Raw genomic sequence first — 10481 nt, 5'->3', positions numbered from 1 at the left:
CTTTTAGCTCCGGTTCAATCTCCACCACTTCCTGAGGGAATTATCTGGCTCTTTAGCTGCTAAATGTTCCGCTATGTTCACCAGTTAGTCAAATTTGTTGATGGGCAGGTAGTAAATACAAAGTTTCACATACAAGTGATCATGTGATCCACTGTAAGTATAAATATTTGATTAGAGCCACCTGAAGATGACACCTGCATTATTTCCTGATCTCGAGGTCTCATCTTGTAGAAGTTTTAAAGCCTTTGTTTGTTCAATTTCTATCCGTGCAAAATAGATATTACAAAATAAAATGGTGTTTAAAGAAGTTACCATGTATGTACACACATTGGGAGTTGGGGGGTGTCCACTGGGAGCCCACAAATTATTTCTGCCCTGAAGCCCCCAAATTGATTAACCCAGCCCTGCTCATTATTAGTACTCTTCATTTATTCAATAAAAAAATCTCCTTCAAAATAATGTTGAAATAAATCTGATCTTTTCTATTACAACCTGGATCCCCTACTGTCTAACATCAGCTAATACGATTGTTTCTCCCTCATTTTGCTTTCCTCTGCAGTGTAAAGAGAAAAGTCTTCTTCTTAACCAAAGTTATTATTATTATTATTATTATTATTATTATTATTATTATTATTATAATAGTAAAAATAGTTAAAACTCACAGTTGTAAGTAAAGAATATGTTTTATTGTCATTTGAGTGAACCAACACTTTAAAAAACCTAAACCCCGTAAACACCACAGTTGCCACATTGCTGTGTGCCACTTGTTGACAAACATTGCTGTTAGCAGCTGTATCCAGTGCCGGCCCGTGGCATAGGCGGTAGAGGCAAATGCTAAGGGCGCCGTCCATCTAGGGGGCACCACAATGGGGGAAGAAAAACAAAAAAAGTTTCAATATTTTTATACTAAAACTAGTTGGTGCTATCATTTGTTAGTATGAAAAAATAAGCCCACATTAATTAAACTGCATAGCAAAGCCTATTGAATAATAATAACACTTTATTAATGGTAAATGGTTGAGTTTTCTGACGTGACCCCAGAAACCATTAACAATGTCAAAACGACCAAAACTTTCCGGTGCCCAGGGAAGGAAAAAAAGAAAAGAAGAGGAGGGAAAAAAACGCGATAAAGACAAATGTTTTCCAAGAGAGATTACAAACTGAATAGGGAAGGACTAAAGCACTGGAAAAATGCAAGCCACTTGCTCAAAGTCCATGAAAATAGCCAGGAGCATAATGCTCACATGGTAACATGGAAGGACTTGGAGATCCGTTTTGCGAAAGGGCTCACAATAGATAAACAAGAGATGGCAGAGAAAAAGGTGGCGTAACGTTCTACATCGATTGGTGGCAATAATTTATTATTTTCTGTTTTGTTTTGATTGAGCAACTTGTTTCTCTAAAAATAAAAGAAAATGTCAAAGACAAAGCTATTCAGTTTCTTTCATGAGTATATGTATGTATATAACTGGCAGTAGAATTTACTGTGATGTAAGGGGGGCGCCACCTAAAATCTTGCCTAGGGCGCCAAATTGGTTAGGGCTGGGCCTGGCTGTATCACAGAGGAATACCATGAGATGTGTTTGAAATCTGGGATAAGTAAGTTGGACCTTATGTTGAGATTGCATTTTATTTTATTTTTTTATTTCAGCCACATTCTTCTCCTCTACATGAGCATTTCCTCCTCAGTGTGTGGAGACCCTGAGCTGAATAATTTCACCTCTCTGTGCTGAGACGGGGAGATTTATTTCTAACAAATCATTTTCATTGAACGATTAATTGACTGATCGATTGATTGATTGATTGATTGCCCGATTGACTGAATGAGACTGTGATGGAGGTGGTGAGGTGTTGGTCCAGCTGCAGCAGGATGCTCTCAGAGTGGACCTGAAAGATTCCACGTTCCTGTGTTTTGTCTCTAGGTGCATCATTCCAACATTTTCCACATTCAAACACAAACAGAAGCCCAAAGTCTCGACCGGTGAACAAAGCCATTTTCAGTTTTACTCGTCAATTTCTTTTAAAGACATCCAGTGACCATTGTTTTCGACGTGACTTCTATCAAAGACCTTCTGACTGTGACTAAACAGCTTTCAGCATGGAATATGTGAGATTTTAAGGCTTTTTAAAAAGGCTTTTTGCCTTTCAGACTGCAGAGGCCTGACAATATACTGCTGGTGTACCATGAAAGTAGTTAGTCCACAGCGTTTGACCCAACTAAACTCTGTGAACCCCTCAGACACCCCCAGCTCAATATTTCTGTAGCCTGGAGCTGGGACATTGGGATCAACAATATGATTCCCAAGTATTTTACCCTTCTGATGATATAATGTAAAGCTGTACAGCCTTCAATGAACAACCAAACTAAATATTATTTATGTAACAATCATAATTTCTAATGCAAAAAACGAAATATTTAAACTACTTTAATTATTATTTTTACTATTTAATTAATAATGTAGGTCCATTTTCCTCTGAGAAAAGAGCAGGTGAACTTTCCTTCATGGGATGCTGGTTTTGGTCAGACCAGGGCCAGATAAACCCACCAGAGGGGCCCCAGGATAAAATAACCATGGGCCCCTGTGAACCCCCTATGTACATTGTGAATGAATTAGAAGTTAATATTTGTGGTAACTTAATTAAGCACAAATGTTTTGCACGATCTAAGCTCAATATGAACTGAAATATTAAAATAAAAAGATAAAGAATTAAAATAAAGACTTTGGGCCCCTCTACAAGATGGGGACATGGTGCAGTTTTATGTTTATTTTGCATCATTGTACACCTTCCCAACATTACGACTGGTGCGTATTACACATGGGAAACATAATATGATGAAAAAAAGACAAGAGAGGGAGACACATTGGAAGTTTTAATTATCTTTGCATAGAAACAGCTGCTAGAAATGTCCTTCAGAGAAACCAAGAGAGTACTTTTTACTTTTACAATTTAAGTTTCAGAGGCTATACTTTTTCACTTTTAGTTGAGTACAAGGTTGAATCAGTACCTCTGCATCAACTTCTGAGTGGTGCCAATGTGTATAAATGTGTGCATTGTTGCAGTGTTCAAAGCCTGTTCACTTAGAGGATAAGACTCCATGCAGGAAGAGGAGGAGGATCACCCTGCTTCAGGAAAACCTGGCAGGCTGCTGTAAAAAGGTAAACACTTGCTTTCACTGTCCTGAGCATATTGCACATTGAATTAACAAGGACCTCACTGAACAGACTCACTCACTCAGAACCTGTGAGGGGTCTTTTAATTTGACACAGACCTTCTCTGCAGTGTATCAGATATAAGTTTACTGTTAAAAGGCCCCAGCCTTCAAGACCTCCTCCCAAACTTGTACAGGTCAGAGAATTCATCCCCAAGCCCGAACCATCGACCACTTCTCTTGACCTCCCTCAGGTCCTGGGATTGATTCTCACTCCCCAGGCCTCCACCCCTCTGCAGGGCCCCGCTGGTGACCAGGACCATCTTGTCCCACAGAGTGAGACACCTCTGATGATCCATGATTACTATGTTGAGGAGTATCAGAATATCTATCACTCTGTGGTGGATGAAATGCTGAGGTATGTTTACACATCCTACAATGCCAAATTAGTGTGTTAAATTTGAATTTATGTGTCAGTGATTGATAGACATTGAGCTGATGAATTCTACTTTATTTTCTATCAGATAACTGCAGCTTTAATGAAATCATCAAATTTATAAAAACACTGATAACAACAATGTTCAATAAAATATCTTTAATGACATTTATATTTAAAAATGTCTATTCTTCTTCCACTTTTCATAGCTACAAAAGCGGGCGGCCTCGGCCATACAGTCTCAAACTTGGACGAAAGATAAAACAGCGCCTGTGGGAGAAACTGAAAGTCAAAGGGAGAAGGGATCTATCCACCTCTTATAGATGTGGACATCTCAGGTGAACCGGATCCTTGGGAGCCTAGTAGAAAAAAGTAAACTAAATGTAGTTTTTTTTATTACATGAAATAGGAAATTCTTGAAATAAATAAAAAATATCTTACATTACAAAAAACAAAAACAACTTTTAGTATAGACCCTAGTTTATTCAGATTGCTCTCAGTGAGCCAAAGCCAGTTCAGTTTCATATTAAATACTCAGCCACAGCCTCCACCCTCATCTTACAGCGAACACCAACGTAGCACCTCAACCTCTAACTCCGGCCACTAACATCCAGCCACATTCAGCCTCAGCCTTCAGAAAGCCATCTCCAGCACCTTCCTCCACCTGCAGCCTTTGCTGCCTGCACACACTACCTGCAAAAAAACAAAAAAACAGCATCACAACTTATGATTACAACATCCATCCTCCTCATCTTGCCATATGCATCCTCAACTTTAAATTGTCCACCACTGGCCCCAGCTTTCCAACATCTTCCAGGGGCCAGTCGAAGCCTCAGTTTCTGTCATTACCATCTGACAGCCGACTATATCTCCAGCCACTAGTCTCAACCTGCAGCCTCTAGCAACTTGAACATCTGCCTACAGCCTCTGACAACCAGCAGCATGAAGTCGTAGCCAATGAGCACCACTCAGTGTTTGTATGTAGCTTCCTGCAGCCAGCAATGGCACTGATGCCTTTCTACTGTCTGAGCCTCAACCTCCACGTGCAGCTACTGCCTGAAAGCTACAAGAACATCTTTTAGCTAAAGCTTTGGGAAGCTAGCTGCAGTGTTTGCATTGTCATAATGATTCATAATCCAGACTCCACCTAAATTAAACACCTCAAGGACCGTCCTCTGCTTGTAACTTCCAGAAGTCAGTTGCAACCTCTCCACCTTGTGCATTCTGAACTTTATAAATCTGGCTATGGCCCCAGCTTTCCATCAACATCTTCCGGGGGCCAGCCACAACACCAGCCACCACCATGACCATATGGCCGCCATCTCATCAACCATCAGCAGCCTGATCCATCCTCTACCTCTGATCTTGAAACTACTGCCTGTCTGTTGCAACCACTCCTCCTTTGTTGCAGCCAGCTAGAGAAGCTCCTGCAACAGCTTGTAGCAGCAACCACAGTGTCTGCATCCAGGTTCTAGAAACCATGTTCTGTCCCAACTTCCACCTGCTGATCCAACATTAGCCACAGCATCCACCAAAGTCTCTGACAACCAGCCTCACCCTCAATCTGCAGCTGCTGCCTTCAAGCTCAAGACTCATCCTTTGCCTGAAACTTGTGGTAGCTAGCTTCAGCATCAGCCCTGACCTAAACACTTCTGCAACTACTCTCAGCCCAAGCCTCCATCTGGAGCCTCCACCTAAACAAAACACCTTCCTCAGCCTGTTGTTTCCAGAAGTCAATCATGTGTATCCTGAACTTCCACGTCCAAAAAGCAACCTCCAAGACCAACCTCCACCCCTAGCTGCAACTTTCATCTCAATTTAAAGCCCTTTCCATCCAGCAGCAGCCAAAGCCTCACCAAAGTCCATCTGTAGCCTATACCACTACACACAGTGTAGAAACACTTCTACCAGCAGTTTGTGCTCCCTGCAACCTCCAAGTTCAGAAAACCAGCTCCAGCTCCAGCCTCTAACTACTGCTGTCAGCACCCAACATCTAGCTACATTCAGCCTCAGCACCTTCCTCCACCAGCAGCCTTTACAGCCTGCATACACTGCCTTGCAACAGGAAAGATCGCCACAGCTTCTCCTTACAAGGGCATCCATCTCATACAATTATAGCATTTGCCAGCAAACACCTGCCACAGTGTCTGCATGTAGCAATATGTGGCACAAGCCTCCAACTGCCCCTTCCAGTTTTGGTTCAAGCCTCCAACTACAGTCTGTGACAGCCAGTCTCTCCCAGTTCAAGCCTCCGCCTAGTCAGAATCCATCACAGCCTCTGCTCCACTACGGCAAATAACCAGCATCACCATCCACCTGTAAGATGAGGTTTAATAACAGTTTAATAACAAGTGTATCTTTAACACAGAGTTAAACATGATACATTGTGTATATTGTTTTACTAATGTGGTGATCTGTGTTGTGTACAACCTTTCCAGAACCACAGTACCGGCATCCAGCTGCAGCCTTTGTCATTGACCTCCTGCCCCAGTCTCTGCCTGCAGCCTCATAATTATGACAAAGCAGATCCTGCCTGAATCTTCACTATGATGATATTACTTTGTTTTTGCTTAGGAAATGATGTTTTCTGTCTACAGCCATGCCTGTTCCAGTGCAGGACCAGCTGAAGCCTGTAGGCTCTACTAGCATCTGCAGACACACATCAGTCACCCTCTTTACCAATGGCTTCCTGCTCCTTCTACCTCCAGTCAGCTGGAACTTCTCTGTCCAACTCCAGCTTCTGACAGCCAGCCAGTGCAGCCACAACACCTTCTTCTTGTATCAGCCAGCAGCAGCAAAACCCTCTGCATGCAGATCCAGTTATTCAACTGCAAACCCAGCCTCCACCTCCCATATCTAACATCTACCTGGATCACCAGTCAATGCCTCCAGTCTCGGACAGTAATCCTCAGCTTCCACCTGCAGCCAATGCCTGTATGTTACAGCCTCAGCCTGTACCTAATGCCAGGCAAGTTTAATTTTGCATAGGACTTTTCGACAACATGGCAGTTCAAAGTGCTTGGTATAATTTAGTTGTCTAAATGCCCTTTAGGCCTTAAAAGAAACACAAGGTAAGATAAAAAGATAATCCTTTGTTTCTCTCTTTAGGGCAACCAGTCTCAGACCAACCTCCACATACAGCCTCAGGATCTAAACAGGAAGCTCATCGACCAGTGTCCTCCAACAGCCAGCAGTCAACTCACATAAAAATAAAAATGTACCATTATTCATTCAATAATCTGCAAAAACACATGCATATCAGGCCATGTACAGCAACTGATCTGACATAGACTTACATTAGTAATTTGTAATTTCTTACATTGTTTTTATGGTGGTTTAGCTCTAACCCGGTGCTAATAACAGGGTGTAAAATCTTTAGTTAACCTCTAAATTAACTTTTAAATTCTACCAACTGTTTCCACTGAGGTCTGTGGATCTTCGAGAATAACAGGGACTGGCTTTGAAAAAAACGCATTGCTGTTTAATTTACCAGAATCCCCAGGGGCTCAGTGATTTTGTGGTTCCACTCAGAGTGGAACAGCTTTTTTCTTTTTGGGGGATCAAAATGTGGAATTCCTTACCCACAGAACCTGGATCCTGACTGGGATTTTGTCAAACTCAAACTGAAATTGTTTTTGAAGAGGGATCAGTCACATAGTGATATGTAGCGATCTGGTGCTTCCTTTATTGATGTCCTGTACAGTTCCGTCTGTATTACTTGCTGAGTTATTTTTTTAATGCACATAAACAACTGAGTTTGTGTTTTATGCTTTTGTACTTGAAGGCCCATCTAGGGATTTGCACTGCAAATTAGCTTAGTCTATAAATATTGTGGTGTGTGGCATTTGTTTATGACGCATACTAACAAATAATAATAATAATATTACACTTTTTTTTTTTTTAAATGGGTTGGTGGGTAACTAATCTCAACTGCAGCTTCCTCCTGCCGCTGCAGCCTTCACTATCACAGCTATAGGGCCCATTATCATCTGCAATGATTTCTGCTTGCACCTTGTGTACACCTGCACCCTTTTAACACCAGATCCTGACTACAACTTCTTCGGATTGCCTCAATCCTTGTCTACGATCTGTTTGACGGCCGTTTCTGTCAGCCTCCGGCACTTAGCCTCAGCTTCACCGTACAGTTGGCACAAGTCAACTGCAGCTTCTGGCATCCACCCACAGCCTGCAGCCTTTTTTTTTATCAGTCAGGTGCCGCCACAGCATGTCCCTGCAGCTTCTGACAGCCAAAAAAATAATCTGATGTCTATCTAAACATCAACCCCCAGTGAACACCATTTAAAGCCCGCACAGCAGCAATCATCGTCTTACAAATTTCAGTTGGGGACTTGATAGATTTACAATTCATATTCTCAGTCAACCTTGAGTGTGAGTTATGAAGCCTGAGGCTTTCACTGCTCAGAGTGTAAATACTGATCATCATTATTCCAAGCAGAACAAAGCATTAATCACTGCAGCTGTGTTTTTATCGATGTACAGTAAACTTGGATTGAAAACAGCAATAGGGGATGCATGATTAGGGTGGACAGAGAGTCTGAAATTCAGAATAACCTTTTATTTTCCTGAAACTTGCTCAGAGGTTGAACGAGATTGTGTTTCCAAGGGTTTTGAGGTTATAGCAGCGAACGCAATAATTAAAATGTTAAAATGTTTTATTCTAATTTTTGTTGACCTTGATTTATGAGTGAAAATAAGTCCCTGAGAGAGAAAGGTCTTGTGAAATATGTGTCTTTATAAGACATGAGCGCACCAGAGAAGAGGATTAATGCTCCCTTACAGCTCCTGTGTCTCCAGTTTCCTTCTTGAGAGGGGTCACTGGTCTCTCTGCGTCCCATTGGAGGATCACATGATAGCAAAGCTTCCTCTCATGGAGCACTCAGTTCCTCGAATCCATCCATCCATCAGTCTCTTTTGTCTCTCGCTCTCTCGTTTGCCTCATTGCAATCAATCCTTGGATTTTTAGCCTTTTTCCTGTCTGATTTAAGTCGGGGGGCAGCCCCAGCTCAGAGGATCCAGCCCAGTTGATCATGTCACCCTGTTCCATGCATGATGGAAGGGCAGATGAGGAGAAAAAAGTCGACTAATCTTCTCTTTCTTGTCCTCCCACTCTTAGCTATCAGCTATCCCAGGGTCCCAACCTCTATCACACCTTGGAGATTGGATTGGTTTCCCCCTGCAGTGGACACTGGGACTGGGAGACGAGAGGATTTGGTCAGATGTACCTATGAGTTTCTTACACACCAGATTGCTCCTGCGCTGTTAGTGCGGCAAGCCAAGAGGCCGCGGCGATGATTGTTGCGCTGGCAAATGCACCGAGAGGGATGTTTTCATGCTCCATCCATCTGGTGCAGCATTTTCATGTTTTCTGATGAGCTGACAGCCCAAAGAAAGCTGTTAGTCATCTCGGCGGAGCATTGTCCTTTGTGCCCAAGACAGACTGTGTTGTGCTTGATTTAAGTCATTAAGGCCTAAGAGCAAATCTCTTTGTTGACCAAGAACAAACTGGTAACTGATTGTGCTCTCCCAATTAAATGTCTCTCAGTAATGTCACAACCAACTGAGCGACTACATGCAGACTGGTGGTAGATTTTGACTCGGGGACAGATGGGACAGCTCTCTCTCTCCGTGACTCCTCTTTCAAAAACAAACCTTTATCTCCTGCTGTTTGAGAAATGAGTGTGAAGCCTGACAGCAAAGGATGTTGAGGACGAAGCACGTGTAAATACACTTGACTCCATGCTTATATGCCAAGTACTGAGAAAAGCAAAGGCTGTGCACCGTAAATGTCATCATGTTGTTGAACAAGAACAAATAAATCACATTATTCAAATCTTCCATTTATGTATTTGTTTTGTTTTAGATAAGCACTTAAAATGGCTATAATCAATATTCTCATAATAATACAATCAGTGGAAACAATGTGAAAGGGGTCACTCATATGACCTGCAGAGAATTATCACCTGCATCTGCAGCTCATGTTGGCTTTACAGAGCTTTATAGTGAGTTCCAGATCATAGACCAGACCAACACATAGGGGCACTTCGCAAAACATCATAGCCATGCCCGTTTTTTGGGGACTAGAAAACCAAATATTTTGTAAGTGTAAAGGTGCAATTTGATGCATGTTTGGATTACAATTTTGACAGGTTTAAATGCATTCATTTCATATTAAAAGACAAGTGTAAAGGACTTAGTGGCATATCTGCAACTAACTGAGCAGTGCTCACGTCTGTATTTTCCAACCTGAGTGTTTGGTTTGTCTGTTTTGGGTCACTGTAGAAACATGGAAGTTCAACAAAGCAGACTCCATGGAAGGCGATGGTAGGTAATGAATAATTAACGATTCATATATTCAGGTGATTATACACTAATAAAAACATATCTATGAATATTGTATTCCATTTCTGTCAATAGATGTAAATGTTACAAACTGGACTGGAAAACTGTTTCATAGACAGTTGTAGACCATCAGACTCCACAACAGGACTAAGACTGGTTCAAACTCCAACCTACAACGCACAAACCTTTTGCACAACCGTTTATATTTAAGTTGCAAATGTACAGTTTAGTTTTTAGTCAAAGCTGCTCAAATATTTGCACACCATTTTAACTTACATATTACATATAGTGTATATACTTTTCATTTATAGTCTTATATACTATAATATATCTGTTATATTTTGTAATGCTCTTATTTTGTGATATCTTATTTCCACTTCTGTACTATTTGCACTACATTCCCCTATACTGTGTGTAACTTGAATTTCTCCTACGGGGGATCAATAAAGGTACATCTTATCTTATACCTTGAAAAATGAAGGTTGATCAGTCAGCCGTCATGCTCTTTTAGTCTTCCCCCCTCTATACATATTT

The sequence above is a fragment of the Dicentrarchus labrax genome, unplaced genomic scaffold (genome assembly GCF_905237075.1).
Source record: "Dicentrarchus labrax unplaced genomic scaffold, dlabrax2021, whole genome shotgun sequence".
Taxonomy (NCBI): domain Eukaryota; kingdom Metazoa; phylum Chordata; class Actinopteri; family Moronidae; genus Dicentrarchus; species Dicentrarchus labrax.
Note: the sequence above shows the minus strand (reverse complement) of the source record.